General features: G+C 57.8%; 1 pseudogene; it reads left to right on the top strand.

Annotated features, from left to right (window-relative positions):
- Nucleotides 1-8182: 8182 nt before the first annotated feature.
- On the top strand, nucleotides 8183-15366 carry LOC105826228 (annotated as a pseudogene).
- Nucleotides 15367-16555: the final 1189 nt, after the last annotated feature.

Here is a 16555-nt window from a genome sequence, read left to right as displayed (position 1 = left end):
GCTCTGAGGGCCCCTCCAGCCTTAACCCGGCCCTTGGCCCAGCACCTTCCACTCCGCTCACCTCGCTGTGGGGCAGGAAAGCTGGTGGGATTTAGGGGGCAGGGCCTGTCAGGGAGCTGTCTGCCTGCTTCCTGGATTTGGGGACAGGAACTGGTGTCCCTTCAGGGACCCCAAGAGCCTGAGGCCTCTGGGTCAGCCCTGAGCCTGGCCCTGGGCTCCATGAACTGAGTGCTGGCTGGGGCGGCCGGAGCCTGGGGCTGCTGCCCTAAGGATGGTCGTCCCACGGGGGGAGCGCAGGCTCAGGCCCCACGTGCGCAGGTAGCACACGGCATCTGTCCCCACAGTGCCGTATTACCGGCCCATACACAGGATTGAAGTTCTGACACACCATGACCCACGAAAACATCACGCCAAGTGAAAGGAGCCCGTCACAGAAGGCCACATGCCGTGTGTGATCCCGTTTGTGTGACGCGTCCGTAACTGACAATTCCACAGGGACAGGAAGTGAACCAGGGGTTGCCAGGAGCCGGGGGAGGGGCGAATGGGGAGTGACTGCTTACGGGGTACAGGGCTTCTTTCTGGGTGATAAGAATGTTCTGGAATTACGTAAGAGTTGATGACTGCACAACCTTGCTAATATGCTAAACACCACTGAATTGTATACTTTAAATGGTGAATTTTATGGTATGTGATTTATATCTCAATAAAGCCATTAAAAACAAATCTAGGCCAGGCGCAGTGGCTCACACCTGTAATCCCAGCACTCTGGGAGGCCGAGGTGGGAGGATCGATTGAGCTCAGGGGTTGGAGACCAGCCTGAGCAAGAGTGAGACACCCCCACCCTCCCACCCCGTCTCTACTGAAAACAAAAAAATTAGTCGGGCATGGTGGTGCCTGTAGTCCCAGCTACTCGGGAGGCTGAGGCAGGAGGATCGCTTAAGCCCAGGAGTTTGAGGTTGCTGTGAGCTAGGCTGATGCCACGGCACTCTAGCCTGGGTAACAGAGTGATATTCTGTCTCAAAAAAAAACCAAACCTAATAATCAGGTAACTAATGTTTTAATACAATATTTTAAAGAGACCATGATAATACAATATTTTGAGACCATGACGAGCTAAATACCACCCTTTCGAATAGAGGAGGAGCAGTGCCGAGCCCTCTCAGAGCCTGAGGCTGCTCAGGAAGGGTGACCCTGTGTCCTGGCACGGGAGCCCCATAGAGCCACACCAGCCTGGGGGACGGCCGCTGTCTTTGCCCCTCCCAGGCCCTCTAGGCCCCAGGCCCAGATGACAGTAAATGTCATTTATTAGCACTGGGGGAACCTCACTGCCTGGGGCTGGCTCCAGTAGGGTCCCCTTCTGCAGACAGACTCGGAGGCTCAGGGAAGGGTCCCCCAGTGGGGTAGGGGGAGGACGGGGTGGGAGGAAGGACAGGAGGCAGAGTGTGCCACAAGGTCCTGGGGCTGCCAGAGAAATGACCACAGACTGGGGGAGCTTAAAACCACAGAAATTAATTCCGTTGTGGCTCTGGAGGCCACAAGTCTGAAATCAACACAGGGCAGCGTGATGCTCCTCCGCAGGCTCTAGGGGAGGGTCCTCACGCCTCTACCGGCTTCTGGGGGCCCCGAGCGCTCCTTGGCTTCTGGCCGCCTCACCCAGCCTCTGCCTCTGCCATCAGTGGCCTCCTTCCTGCGTGTCTCTGAGCCCCTGCTTCCTACAAGGACACCAGTCACTGGGTTTAGGGCCCACCCCGGTCCAGTCTGGCCTCGCCTTGACTTGATTATATCTGCAAAGTCCCTGTTCCCAGCTAAGGGCCCGTTCACAGGCATTGGGGGCAGGACTTGGACATATTTTGGGGGCACAATCCAACCTCCCATGGGAATTAGGCAGTGGGGAGGGTGCGGAGCAAGGAATACAGCCCCCTTGGGGGGCACAAGGTCAGCACCTTCTCAAATTCTTTCTATAAACTTAAAAACTTTAAATTAATTTAACTGACATAGTAATTATACCTCTTCATGGGGTACGCAGTGATATTTTGAGATATATACGTATCTATACATAAAACGCATAATCCCGGTAAGCCACGTTAGCACTTCTGCACTCAGGCCCACGTGCTGGGCACCACCAGGGACATGGCAGGACCTCAACCCACACGGGCACCCCTCCCAGCCGCCACAGCCCCCTCTGCCTGCCCAGCCCTCTGGGTGGCATCTCTAGGGTGCTCCAGCCCCTCGGGCCACAGCCCCGATTGAGGCCCAGTGCAGGACCCCAGGAGCACAGAAGGGAGCTCTTCCCGGTGGCAGAGGCCTGCCCCGCCCCCCCTGTCCCACGGTTGCTCAGGGAGGTGGGGAGGGCCAACCCCTCAAGCCCCAGTGAGACCCAAGCCTCCCTGAGGGGGAGGTGTCTGCCATGTGCGGGGGCGGGGCACAGCAGCCTCCCTCAGAGTTGTGAGGTGGCCCCTGTGGCCCTTCCAGGCCAGCTCAGCCCGGAGTGGGGGCCAGGGCTGGGCGCCACGAGGGGCAGCTCTGAACAGAAATGAAACCGGAGGGGCTGCCCAGGGGACAGGCCATCTGTCAGCTCGGAGCAGGTGCTGGTTCCACGAGCTTTGGAGAACGCCCCGCCCGCCGCCGCCTACCCACCCGGACAGGCTGCCCCGGCTCCCCAGGCCCTGGTGGCCCAGGCCGGGGTGGGGACACAGGGCTCGGGCAGTTCCTCCTTCCTCCTCCATCGCGGCCTTGCCGCTCACGCCGCAGACTCTGCCCAGTGCCGCTTGGGTTTCTTTGGGTTTTGTTTTATTAAAAGCATTGCTTCCCACTCTGAGTGTTTTCTTTTATTACTGAGGTGAAATTCACATAACATAAATTGATCCTCTAAACGTGACCAGTTCAGCGGCATTCAGGACGTTCTTGCGTGACCACCACCGCTATCTAGTTCCAGAGCGCTTTCATCAGCCGGAAAGGCGACCCTGTCCAGGAAACCAACTGCCCGTCCTCCCATCCTGGAGCCCCTGGCCGCCAATCTGTTTCCTGTCCCTACGGGTTTGCCTAGTCTGGACAGTTCATAAAAGCGGGATCCCGCACCGCCTGGGCCGTCTGCCCACCCCTCACCCCGCCCGTCTCCAGGGCGCGTCGCGGCGCGTGTCAGCGCCTCGCTCCTTTCCACGGCTGAATCGCGTTCCGTGCGTGGGGTGTGTGGCCACGTGTGTTGTGCTTATCTGCCCCGCGCCATGGTGGTGCTGCCTGCCGGTGACAAGAGGACAGTGTGCATGTGCGGGACGCCGTGGCGCAGGTGGAAAGCTTCAAGGTAAACCCTGCTGGACGAGAGCTTCCCAGCACCACGGCCTCGTCCACGCCCTCCGCGTCGCGCTGCTCTCGAGAACACGCTGGGGAAAGGAAGGGGCTTCTTGGACAAAGACGCGCACTGCAACACCGCCGCTAGTGACAAAACACACTGGCACCTTCTCAGGGGCCAGTGGCAGATGCCAGCCAAGGAAGTTGCTGGAACATCCTCAGCTCCAGGCACAACACGGAGCTGTGTTACAGGGTAACCGGGCAGACTGGCGGTGATGGGACACCATGTGACACTATGTGACACCAGAAGGCGGATCTCACAGTTGCGTCAGCGCTGCCTAACGACCAGACAGGCGGAACCGCACAACGGAAAACTGCTGATGTGAGGGGTTGGGAAGAGGTCACATGAGACTGTACTGTCACTACTGGAGCACAGCGCTGTTTGTGAAATACAAAGACTAAAGTCTTAGGCCTGGAAAGCAAATGGACAGTGAGGTGTGTCCCTCCACAGGCCACAGCTGGAGGGCCTCTCAGGTGATGTGTCCCTGCTTTGGCCTCACCCTGGTGACAGCCCAGAAGGGGCCCTGCCCAGAGGGAGTTGCCTACAGGAGCCATCTGCCTGACCGAGACCTCCCTCTCTCCCTGGCCTTGATTTTAGAGGCTTCATGAGCTGGGCCCCTGCATGGCCTCTTGCAGTGACTCAGGGACAGAGGCAGCTGCTTGGCCCTGGCTACCTGCTGGAGCAGGCCTGGGGTGTTCAGTGTCTTCTCAAACACCCTGGCCGACCTGCACCCACTGGGAGACCCTGCTGGACCCGGCAGCCATCCCCACAGATCATTACACCTCCCACCAGCCCCCGAGAGGCAGCAGGTGGGGTGGACCTCCTGACAAGAGAGCAGTGACATGGCCCAGGCTCGTTCGTAGCTGGACAGCCAGGCCTGGAGGCCCCAGACCAGTTGCTTCCTCCTATATCAAAGTGAATAAATTCCTAGAAGCACAAAACCTACCAAGACTAAATCACTAAGAAACAGAAAATCTGAATAGACCTATAACCAGAGATTGAACCAATAACCAGGACCACATGGCTGCACTGGTGATTCTACCAAGCATTTAAATAACGAACGCCACCTTCTCAAACTTTCCAAAAAGTTAAAGAGCAGGAAACACTTCTCAAATTATTTGATGAGGCCAGCATTACCCTGCTACCAAAGCCAAAGACACTATGAGGAAAGAAAACTACAGGCCAATATCTCCTATGGACATTGATACAAAAATCCTTGACCAAATTCTAGCAAAGCGAATTCAGCAGCACACTGAAAGGATTATATGCCAGGACCAAGCGGGATTTATTCCTGGAACGTAAGGGTGCAATCAATCAGTGTATTAAGAATACACCACATTGAAAGAATGAAGGGAGAGAAACCATATGATCATCTCAATTGATGCAGAGAAAGCATTCCACAAAATTCACCTTTCATGATAAAAACATTCCTCAAGCTATGAATAGAAGGAAGGAAGCTACCTCAACATAATAAAAACCATCGATCGTCCATCTACTGAGTATGACGTTTGCTGTGGGTTTTTGATGAATGGTTTTTATTATGTTGAGGTCGTTTCCTCCAAGATCAGGAACAAGGCAAGGATGCCCACTCTTGCCACTCCCGTTCAACATGGTACTGGAAGTTCTAGCCAGAGCAATTAGGCAAGAAAAAGAAATAAAACATATTCAAACTGGAAAGGAAGAAGTAAAATTATCTCTGATCACAGATGATATAATCTTATATGTTGAAAATCTTAAAGATTCCACAAAAACTCTTAGAACAAAATAAATGAATTCAGCAAAGTAGCAGGATACAAAGTCAACACATGAATATCTGATGCATTTCTATACACTCCCAATGAACCATCTGAAAAGGAATTACAAAAGCAATTCCACTCATGGAAGCATGACAAAGAATAAAATACTTAGGAATTGACTTAACCAAGGAAGTGAAAGACTTGTACAGTGAAAACTATAAAACATTATTGAAAAAAACTAAAGAGACATAAATAAGTGGAAACACATGCCATTGTCACGGACTGGAAGATGCCAGTACTACCCAAAGTGACCCACAGAGTCAACACAATCCCTATCTAAATCCCAATGCCTCTTGCAGAAATAGAAAACCCATCCTAACGTTCATATGGGAGCTCAAGAGACCCAGGATAGCCAAACAATCTTGAAAAAGAACGAAGCTGGAGGACTCATGCTTCCTGATTTCTTTTTTCTTTTTTTTTTGAGACAAAGTCTCACTCTGTTGCCCAGGCTAGAGTGCCGTGGTGTCAGCCTAGCTCACAGCAACCTCAAACTCCTGGGCTCAAGTGATCCTTCTGCCTCAGCCTCCCGAGTAGCTGGGACTACAGGCATGCGCCACCATGCCCGGCTAATTTTTTCTATATATTTTTTGTTGTCCGGTTAATTTCTTTCTATTTTTGGTAGAGACGGGGTCTCGCTCTTGCTCAGGCTGGTCTCGAACTCCTGAGCTCAAACGATCCGCCCGCCTCGGCCTCCCAGAGTGCTGGGATTACAGGCATGAGCCACTGCGCCCAGCCTGATTTCAAAACTTACCACAAAACCATGTGGCATAAAGACAGACACACAGACCAGTGGAATAGAACAGTGAGCCCAGAAATAGGCCCTCGCACAGGTGGTCAAGTGATTTTTGACAAGGGCACCAAGAGCATACGATGGGGCGAGGACAGACCTTTCACAAACGGTGCTGGGAAAACTGGATGTCCACATGCAAAAGAGGGAAGGTGGGCCCTTACTAACACCATATATAGAAATTAACTCAAACTGCATGAAAGACCTAAATGTAAGACCTCACACGATAAAACTCATAGAAGAAAATACAGGGCGTAACCTCACGATGTTGGATTTGGCAATGATTTCTTGGATATGACACCAAGCCATGGGCAACAAAAGAAAAATAGACATGAAAATTTAAAAATTTTGTGCATCAAAAGAAAATATCAACAGAATAAAAAGGCCACCCAAAGAATGGGAGAAAATATTTGCAAATCGTATATCTAATAAGGGATTAATAGCCAGAATATACAGACAGAATATATAGAGAACTCCTAACTCTCAACAACAAATAAACTAACAATCCAATTCAGAAATAGGCAAAGGACTGAACAGACATTTCTCCAAAGAAGATATACAAATGGCCAATATGCACATGAAAAGATGCTCAACATCACTAATAACTAGGGAAATGCAAATCAAAACTACCATGAGAAGCCACCTCACACCCATTAAGATGGCTACCATGAAAAGCAAAAGGAAGTAAGTGGGTGAAGATGTGGAGAAACTGGAACCCTTATACACTGTTGGTGGGAACGTAAAATGGTACAACTGCTATAAAAAAGTGTGTTGGTTCCTCAAAAGATTAAATTAGAATTACCATATGATCCAGTGATTCCACTTCTGAGTATATACCCAAAAGAATTGAAAGCAGCGTCTTGAGGAGATATTTATACACCCGTGTTCACAGCGGCATTATTGACAACAGCCTAAAAGCAGAAAAAATCTCCAAGTGTCCATCACCAGATGAACAGATACACAATGTCCATCTGTACAACGGAATATCCTTAAAAAGGCAGGACGTTCTGGATGAGCAGGTGGTTCACACCTGTGATTCCAGCACTTTGGAGGCCAAGGCAGGAGGATTGTTTGAGGCCAGGAGTTCAAGACCAGGCTGAGAAACAGAGACCCTGTCTTACAAAAAAATAGAAAAATTAGGCTGGCATTGTGGTGTGTGCCTGTAGTCCCAGCTACTTGGGAGGCTGAGGCAAGAGGATCGCTTGAGCCCAGGAGTTGGAGGCTGCAGTGAGCTATGATCATGCCACTACACTCCAGTCTAGGTGACAGAGAGAGACCCTGTCTCTATTTAAAAAAAAAAATAAAAACAAACAAACAAAAAACAAAGGAAGGACATTCTGATGCATGCTACCACTTGGATGAAGCTTGAAGACACTATATGCTAAGTAAAATAAGTCAGACACAAAAGGTCAAATCCTGCCTGATCCCTCCTATACGAGGTTCCTATGTCGTGAGTTCACAGATAAGAGAGTAGATGGTGCTTGCCGGGGCTGGGGGAAGGGGAGGTAGTGTTTAGTGGGGACAGAGGATGATGAGAAAGTTCTGGAGATGGAGGGTGGTGACGGCTGCACATGATGAGATTGTACTTAATGCCACTGACCTGTGCACTTAAAAATGGTAAATTGTATGTTACATGTATTTTACCACGATAAAACTGCAAGCAAGAAGGAAGAAAAGCACTGAGAACACGGAGGGAAAACACCCACAAAGCCCAGACATTCCCATCATCAGACGTCCTTGCTGGAGGTGACTCCGCCTCCTTTGCATTCTTTTGCATATTCCAAATGTTCCACAATAAACACAACTTCCTCGTCTCATCCAAAAAGCTATTGTGGGTGATATTTCCATCATCCCAATTACAACAATGACATTCATCTGAAGCCCAAAGATGGGCGAGAAGTTGCCGGGGCCCCGATCACGGCTGGGGCCACGGATGGCTCAGCCTTTGGGAAGCTGGCCTGGTGGCACCGACCAGCGTCCCCTCACCATCCGGGCCTGGGCATCTCCCTCGGGTCTGAGCTGCGGCTCCAGGTGGCCCTGCCCCCGCCATGCCTGGCTAGGGCCCCGCAGCCTCCTCTGGGACAGGCAGAGTGGGCTTTGTCTGCGCACCTTCTGCCTTATTCTCTGGAATAAGGAGGATGCAAGAGCGTCCCTGGGGGCTGCCGTGGGGGCTATTTGAGACCTTCTTGGGCCTGGCACGGGCACAGCCCACTCGATAGCACATGTCACTGCCTATGACCTTCACGTATCATGACTGTCACCTTCATTAGCAGGACAACACCCTCACCCCACTGGGACCTCCACAGCCTCCAAGAGGAAGCCACACCCCTCCAGCAGCAGGGGCTGGCCTGGGCCCTTGGCACTGTGCGGTGAAGCCACCCTCCCTGGGCAGAAGGTGACAATGTGCCTGGTGTTCAGAGCCAGCCAGAGACCACACCTGGCCCTCCCCGCTCCCCACCAAGGGGACGACCGTGATCTGGGAGGCTTGGGAAAGCTTTGTCCCGTATGAACCTGGAGTCTCCCCACCCCCACCTGCTCTCGGCCTGCAAGTTTAGCTGAGCTGTGCGCCTCCCTCCGGGCCCAGATCCCACTCCCAGGCACAGTCCCCTCAGCTGGGTCCCTCCAGGCCCTGCTCACGCGCCTGCCTCTGCAGCCTGTTTGCTGCACCAGAGCTGCTGGGGGCAAGGACGGGCCTTCAGCTCCCTGACCTCTGGGGCGTACAGCCCCTCCCGCTCAGTTCAGCCGCTGCTGCTGGAGGCTCCAGGCCTGGGCTTCACCACATGACCTTGGATGAGTTACTTGGCCCCTCTGACCTCAGCCCCTCTGACCCCGGCCCCATTGACCCCCGTCCCGTTGACCCCAACCTCTCTGACCTCAGCCCCACTGACCTTGCCCCTCTGACTTCGGCCCTGCTGACCTTGGCTCCCAGCTCCTGGCTGCCCGGCAGCCCCCGCTCACTCACGGATGCCATCTGCTCCCCCCAGCCCCACCCCGGGCTTGGGGAGGCCAGGTGCTACTGGCGGCCAGTCTACCCAGCCCAGTGTTGACGCACCAAGTGCCAGCAAGCCCCTGGGAGTGGCCGGTGCCAGGCTGGAATGCCCAGGAGGGGCGGAGGACAGCTGCGGCCCCAGGATGTAAACAGGCTGAGCAGCTGCAGGTATAAAGGCCGGAGCCCCCTCCGCCTCCCAGAGCCCCCTCCGCCTCCCAGAGCCTGCAGGGACACCAGGCAGAGGTGAGCCCGGGCTGTCGGAGCTGGGCTGTGGGAGCTTGGGGCCTCGCCCTCCCCCACAGGACGGAAGGGGCCTGGGACCTGGGGGGACCCCAAGGAGGCCCTGGGGAGGCAGGAGGAGAAGGAGGAAGGGGAGGGTATAGACCTCCCAACGGGCAGCGCCCCCATCAGCCCCGACGGAGCCCCCGGTCTGAGGGCAGCTGCATGTGCCCAGCCCTGCAGGTGCGCGTGTGTGCATGCGTGTGCTGGCACCAGCACGGCTGTGAGAGGCGGTGGGAGCTGGGACTCCAGCGGGGAAGCTGGCCCTATCCACTGCCCTCAGGACCCCAGGCCCGAGTGGGGATGGGGACAGGCTGGGGGCTGGCAGGGCACAGTCCAAGGCCTTCGGAGCCTGAGACAGGCACACGGAGCCAGCTCTAGCCCTCGCCCAGCCCCATTACGGCGCCCAACCCCACCCTTGCCCCTTTCCACCCTTGAGGCCTTTTCCTCTTCTCAGCGCCGAACTTGGCGGTTCGTTGGCAGATGCCAGACTGTGGGCAGAACACAGCCCGCAGAGGCCGTGCCATGGTCCAGAGTGGCTGGAGGCCCCCAGGATACAGCAGTGCCAGGATGTGGGGTCTGGGGTCTTAGCCAGGCCTCCGAGCTCTCGTGGCGGAGGCCGGGGTGCGGGGCAGGGCCTTGCCAGCACTGAGAGCAGCCCCCGGGCATCCGGCCAGGCCCTCGGGGCTGGACACCACAGCCACACTCCGGCGACGACATGGAACTCCATCTCAGCCCCGGGACGCAGGCACTATAAATAAACCCTCCATCTCCAGCTCTGGTCGCAGGCTCTCGTCTTTGTGGGGGCTCCCCAGAGAGTCATAAGGGGAGAGGTGGGTGGTGAACGGGCTCAGGGGCGCCCCCAGTGCTCCGCAGACAGGACACTGACTCCCAGCCAGGCCTGGCCTGGAACTTGGCCCAGTGCCTCCTCCATAACGGGGGGACACCGGCCCCCGGTGGGGCCTCAAGCTGCCAGTGCTCAGGGCGTAGAGCGGTGGGGCCTGCCCTGCACCCCAGCTGACCACACCCTCTGGCTTGGGAGTTGGCGACCGGGGGAACCGTGGGGGCCCCGCTCCCAGCCCACCGCAGGGATTGGGGAGCCCACCCCCACTCTCCCTTCCCTCCTGGCTCCTTTCCTGCCCCTGTGAAAGGCAGGGTCTCCCCGCATCGACGACACAGAAGCTAGGCCGCTCAGGTTGGTGCTCCCCACACCCTGAGGCACCAGGGCCAGTCTGCAACCCCTGACCTGTCTGTGGCTTCTCTGTGGAGAAGCAGAGCCTCTGGCTACTGCCCAGCCCTGCTTGGACCACAGGCTGCCACACCGCCCCTCCTGGTGGCAAAAGCATGTTCCAGAAGGCTCCACCACCCCGTGAACTTTCGAGAGAGCCAAGGAACCTGGGACGCCAGCTGACCCTATAGCCCTCGCACTTTGAAATAGCTGTGGTGCCGCAAGGCCCAGAAACCAACCCCCACTGGGGACGGCAACCCGAGAGCCCAGCAGGTCACAAGGCACTGCCGTGAGGGGCACAGGACAGCCTGGCCCCTGCCTGCCAGTCCCTCAGCCTGTACCCAGACCCCGCCCGCCAGGCTGCAATCCCAGCCGGCCTCAGTGGCTCCAGCGTGACACTAGCACCTGCAACTTGCGGGCAGGAGCCAGCGCCACGCAGGGTCTCTGCTCTGGTCCCTGCAGAACCCCCTCCTGCCCGTGCACCCTACAGGTTGGCTCCCTGTCCACCCCAGCGCCAGGATGGATGAGGACTTCTCCCAGATGAAGAAGATGGCTTTGGCCATGGGCAAGTCTCTGTCGGACAAGGACACAGAGGTGCTGCCCACGGTACAAGACACCACGGTATAGCTCGCCTCGCCGGCACTGCGCCCCCTGCCCCCAGCCTGTCCAGCCCTGGACACAAGAGCCTGTCTGGGGACCCCACCCCTTCCCTGGTGCTGATGGGCCCGACACCATGGCCTGCAGTGGGCGGGGGAGGGCGTAGGGGACCAGGCCACCCCATCCCAGGTGGGATCTCCCACCGGGTGGCCGAGCCCCGTGAGCGGTCGGCCCGCAGTGACCCGAGCTCTGTTGCTCCCAGGGTCCTTCAACTACTCAAGTTCTTCGAGTACATGCGGAAGTTCCAGGCCTCCGGGCAGCTGGAGGGCGGGATCCGCAAGGCCTTCCAGGCCCTGGACAAGGACAAGAGTAGCTTCATCGAATGGAATGAAATCAAGTAGTGGCCAAAGGCCGGGGAGGGGTGCCCTGCGCCTCTGCCCAGACCACACCCCCATGCCCACCTGGCTGACCTGGCCTTGGGCATGGGGCCAGGCTGGAACCAGGGTCGGGGCCTCAGCTGTGGACAGCACTGGACCCAAGCCCAGAGGCCCAGGGCCTCAGTTTCCCCACCTGGGCCGTGGGAGAGATCACCCTATAACTACCGGGCACCGGCCAGAGCCCCTCAGTCCTGACTTGAGCCCGCCTGGCCACGGGTACATCCTGTCCACCATCCCCAGCAGTGTGCCCGCAGCCACGCTGAGCGACGAGGAGGCTGGGGCCATGATCCAGGCGGCCGACACGGACGGGGACGGGAGGATCAACTATGAAGGTGGGGGCAGGGCCCGCCCGGGCAGTTTGAACAGGCACCCTCTGGGCACAGTGCCCAGCAAGGCTCCCCATCAGCGCCCACCCCACCCCCGGGTCTCCCAGCCCCCACGTGGGCACTGTCCCCCAACTCACAGACATGCGTCTCAGGGACACGGAGAGGGGTGGCGTCTTACCATGCCAAGGGGCGCCCCTGTGGGTTTCTGAGGGGGCAGGTGGCACGGGGCTGGGCTCTGAGGGGCCTGCAGGCCCCGAGAGGCTCCCCACGGCTGCCCCGAGGTCTGGGTCTTCTCACCCTGCCCCACCCCCACCTGCTGCCACAGGCCTGAGGTCAGAGGCGGAGAGGCCACAGGGAACATGGGCCTGCTTCAGGGGTTTGCTCGGCACTCAGGCCCCGGCCCTCCATGCCTTAGTTTCCCGCTGAGAAAGGTGGGGTGATCACAGAGGAGCCCCTCTCAGAAGAGTCTGCTGAGAATCTCTGAGGGTCTCCACAGAGACTCAGCCATTGCAAGTCCCTGGCGGGGGTCAACTCGTGCCTGCCACAGGGCGGGACGTGGGCAAACCACAGTGACGCAGCCCTCAGCTGCATGGTGCTGCCTCCCTGCTCCCACACAGGGGCTCGGGGCGGGACCCCGCCTCCTCTGGGAGCTGGGGGACTCAGGGCTTGGTGGGGGGGAAGCACAAAATAGGATTATTTACTGGAAATCATTCTCCTGCTCTAGAATTTTCCGAATTGATCAAAAAGGAGAAAATTCCAAAGAAGTAGCAGCAAGATCAGCCCTGGCCAGCCGAGAGACTGCCTCCGGGTCACGTGGGGCCGGCGCGTGCGCGCATAGACGTCGCTGGGGCCAGGAGGAGGAGGAGGCTGCCGGCGTGGACCCAGCTCATGCCGGGAAAATGGAAGAAAACAGCATTAAATGAACAACGCGGCCCCGTGTGTCTGTGGAGGGTGCTGGTGCCAACTGGGGGGATCAGGGTCGTGGGTCTGTGGGTGACGGCGGGGGGTGGCAGGCGTAGGAGGGAAGGCGGAAGGGCATGGCCACTGCCCCCCCGCCCCAGCCCCACCAGCCCGGATCTGCCCGGTGCCCTCCGTGCCCAGACCCCAGAGGGCCCTGCCCCAGCCTGTGCTGGGCCCGGCTGGCGGCCACCTAGACCCTCTGCCCCCAGCTCCCACCGCAGCCGCCCAAACTCGGCCAAGGACACCTGCCACCCCAGGTGCCCCGAGGGGCTCTGCGCCCTCCCGCCAGGGCAGGAAGCCTCAGCGTTCGTTCTCCCCTCCCGCCTCCCTCTTGTCCCTAAGGGATTCCAGAGGGACCCCCAAGGCCCCATCTGTGGGCTCCCCTATCTCGTGGCTTTAAGCACCACCTGTGTGCTGGCAGCTCCCACTCTGCCCGGGGCCCCTCCCCAGCCCCTGTCCACATGGGGCACCATGAGGGACTCCAGGCCCTCAGGATGGGGGAACTGAAGGTGGGGGGAGCCAGAGTCCCGCTCACCCCTGAAGGGAAGATGCCCACTTTTCAAACAGGAGTTGGACGTCATTCCTCCCAGAACCCTCTGGGGATGCTCCTCAAGCCCCCAGAACCCTACACACCTGGTTCCTGACGCTCACTCTGATCCCAGACACCTCCCCAACGTCCCCCTGCAGCCACGTGGCCCCACACTAATCCTTAGCCCCGCACCACCCCGCCCGCCCCGGGGCCTCTGCTCAGCTGACTGCGGCCTGGGGCCCGGCGCCTGGTGAATGGCGCAGCCCCGCCGTTCACAGCACACGCGCCTTGCTGGGCGCCCACATTCCCCTCGACCCGGTCTCTTCCCCAAAGCACGCCTCACCCCTGAGGCTCTGCGACACTCAGTACTTACTGTGTTTACTGTCAGCAAGGAGGGCATCGAGGTGTGGGCTTCTGAGACCCCAGAGCAGGGAAGCCCCCCGAGGCGAGCGTGTGGTGGCCCAGGTTTCCTCCCCAGGCACCTGCCGGCCAGTAGCGGCAGCTGAGAGACCGGGCGGCTGAGGGGGGTCCCGCAGTCTCACGCGTGTTCAGGGCCTGTCAGGGAGCAGGGGCTCAGCTGCAGCTTCTGTGGGGCTGCCCGGCAGGGGGACAGCCGGGGGACAGCCCGACCGGTCCTCGCGGACTGTAGTCCACACTCACGGCCGGCCCATCCCTGCCCTGACTGCCAGCCAGAGCAAAGCCCCCGAGTCAGGGGTCAGCAAACCACTGCCCTCGGGCCAAACCCAGCGTGATGCAGGCCAAGCCAGGTTCTCGAGTCGTCCGTGGCTGCCTTCACGCTGTGCTCCAACACGAGGCCATAGAAAGGTCGGAAGGAAGAAGGGCAAACACAGGCTGTGCAAACGCTATGGAGAGAAGCTGGCACGGCTCAACCATGGGACGAGGGGGCGTGAAGGCAGGAAGCACCGCCGCAGGGCACGCGGCTCACAGAGGTTCCTAGCGACGCAGGGAGACAGCCAGCTCTCACTCTGCGTGCATCCCAGCCCTCAGCATGCGTGACACGGGATCGAGCACAGGAGAGTGAGAAGAGAGGAGCACGGTCACAGTGGGAGATTGCAGCATCCCACCCCCACGCGCTGACAGAGGTGGCAGGAAAGAGACCAGTGGGCTGGTCTCTTTGGACAATGGACCAGCCGGGCCTGGTTGGTAAAGACACAACCCCGCATCCAACACTGCAGAACACATGTTCTTTTAAATACACAGACGTCACATTTATCAAAATTGACCAACTGCTGGGTCGTAAAGCAAGTCTCCATCAAGTCAAAGGAGTGAAATAATATGGAACCTATTCTGTGACCACAGGGAAGCTAAGTGAGAAATTAAAAACAAAAAGAAAAGCAAAGCAATGTGGTGCTAAACAGTCCATGGTTCAAAGAAACCACTGTGGAAATTAGAAAACATTTTGAACCTCAGAATCATGAAAAGACAACATAACTAAACTTGTGGGTATAGCTCAAGTTGTGCTTTGAGGGAAATTCATAGTCTTAAAGGCATAGACTTGAAAAAGGGCTGCAATCAATGACCTGAGTATCCCCCAAAGTTAGAAAAAGAACAGAAAGTTAAACTCAAAGAAAAGAGAGGGCAACAGGGGCGGAATTCTGAGTGTGAAGCCCCTTGGGGCAGGGTCTGCTCTGGTTTGCTCGCAGCTGCACCCCCAGCTCTAAGCCTGGCGTAAGCGGGGACTTAGGTGATTTCTTTGATTCTGTCACTTGTCTCAAAGGAGGGCCATGGGTCAGAAGCTCTGCTGGGGAGAGGGTGGAGCCCATGAGGGCAACAAGCTGGGGGACAGGGAAGGAACCCCAGGCAGAGTCTACTTGTGCTTCTTGAGTCTGGCCCCTCCCTGGGAGCCCTCTCCTCACTGGGGGGCCAGAGACCTCCAATGCACCTACAGCGCAACAGCTTGGACGGGGAAGGGACTCGGGCACCCCCCCACCCTGGTGCGGAGATGCCCCCATGCCCATGTGAGCCCCACAGTGTCCTGCTGGGTGATGCCCAGCCTTGTTCTGTCATGTACGAGGTGCTAGAGCTACCTGTAGCAGAAGACCTGGAAGGCCAAGGGGGCAACGAGTGAGACCTGGGGGGCTGGGCCCTAATAGCTACACAGAGGCACCCCTGCCCCCACCCCAGGGAGTAGGAATGGTGACTCAGCCCCCTCCCCTGGGCACACCTGTCCAGGTGAAGCAGCCTGGTAGACAGGACCCCAACGTGCCAGCCTCTAGGGGACAGGTTTCTCACTAGCCAGGACACGTGAGATGCTGCCACGTGGCTTGTGGGCAAGACAGAGACCCAGGAATAACACACAGCCTCAGCCCCTTACTGTCAAAAGCTAATTATCTTTATCGTACGTGACAACTAAAACTTGAATTAAAAAAACAATAAAGAGATCGGAGGATAGCAGAGTGTAGTGGTGTACAAAGCCCTCTACACGTTCCCAGGAACGAAGGGGTGAGGGGCTCAGGCATGAGGGAGGGAACAAGCGAACAACCAGCCACAACCAACCGAGAGGACTGCCTGTCCATGGGTGTGCTGGGCGCCAGACTGTCCCCACGCCCACTTCCTGCCCCTGAGAAGCATCCCCTCCTATCTCTGCAGAAGTCACCCAACTGTCTGTCCTTCCTCTGCTGACTACCGCATTTGCAAAAATACCTTAGTTCAGTAACTGAAAGCCACTTGCCCCTAGCAACGCCTAACAGCGCTTCAGATGAAAATACTTTTTTTGGCTAGAACATCCAAACGTTGCCAGAGCAGAAAACCCATTTCCCCTGGTTTGGCTCCGGACAGCTCCCGCAGCCCCCCCAGAGCCCGCTCCCGCCCCTCCTGCCTGGCATCCAGCCCCTTCCCTCTCCTGGGACATGGGACTGGCTCCTGGGACAGCAAGGTGCAGGGTGGGCTGCAGGCCAGGGGAATGGGGCTCCATGGCAAAGCTGCAGAGACGGGCAGGGCCGGGAGTGCGGTGGGCGACTGAGGCAGCCCCTTCCTCCCTCAAGCCCTTGCCAGGCCTGCGGGCTCTCCCACCGGAGGGGTCAGGCCTGGGAGGATGTCGGGAGCCCTGAGGAAGCCACTGACCCAGCCATCGGCCGGTGCCTGCTTCCTGTAAGACTTGGGAAGCGCAGTGCTCGCCGGGCCAGTCAGAGGGGTCCAGCCCGGGGCCCACGGGAGACCAGCATGGCCTGCTGGTCCCACTCCCTGTGGGGCTCTGGCCTCAGGTCCTGGGAGAATCGGCTCTGCACAGAAGGAAAAGCACGCAGCCCCGAAGCTCC

The sequence above is a fragment of the Propithecus coquereli genome, unplaced genomic scaffold, assembly GCF_000956105.1.
Source record: "Propithecus coquereli isolate 6110/MARCELLA unplaced genomic scaffold, Pcoq_1.0 Scaffold869, whole genome shotgun sequence".
In the NCBI taxonomy this organism is placed as follows: domain Eukaryota; kingdom Metazoa; phylum Chordata; class Mammalia; order Primates; family Indriidae; genus Propithecus; species Propithecus coquereli.
Note: the sequence above shows the minus strand (reverse complement) of the source record. Positions and strands in the feature narration are given on the sequence as shown.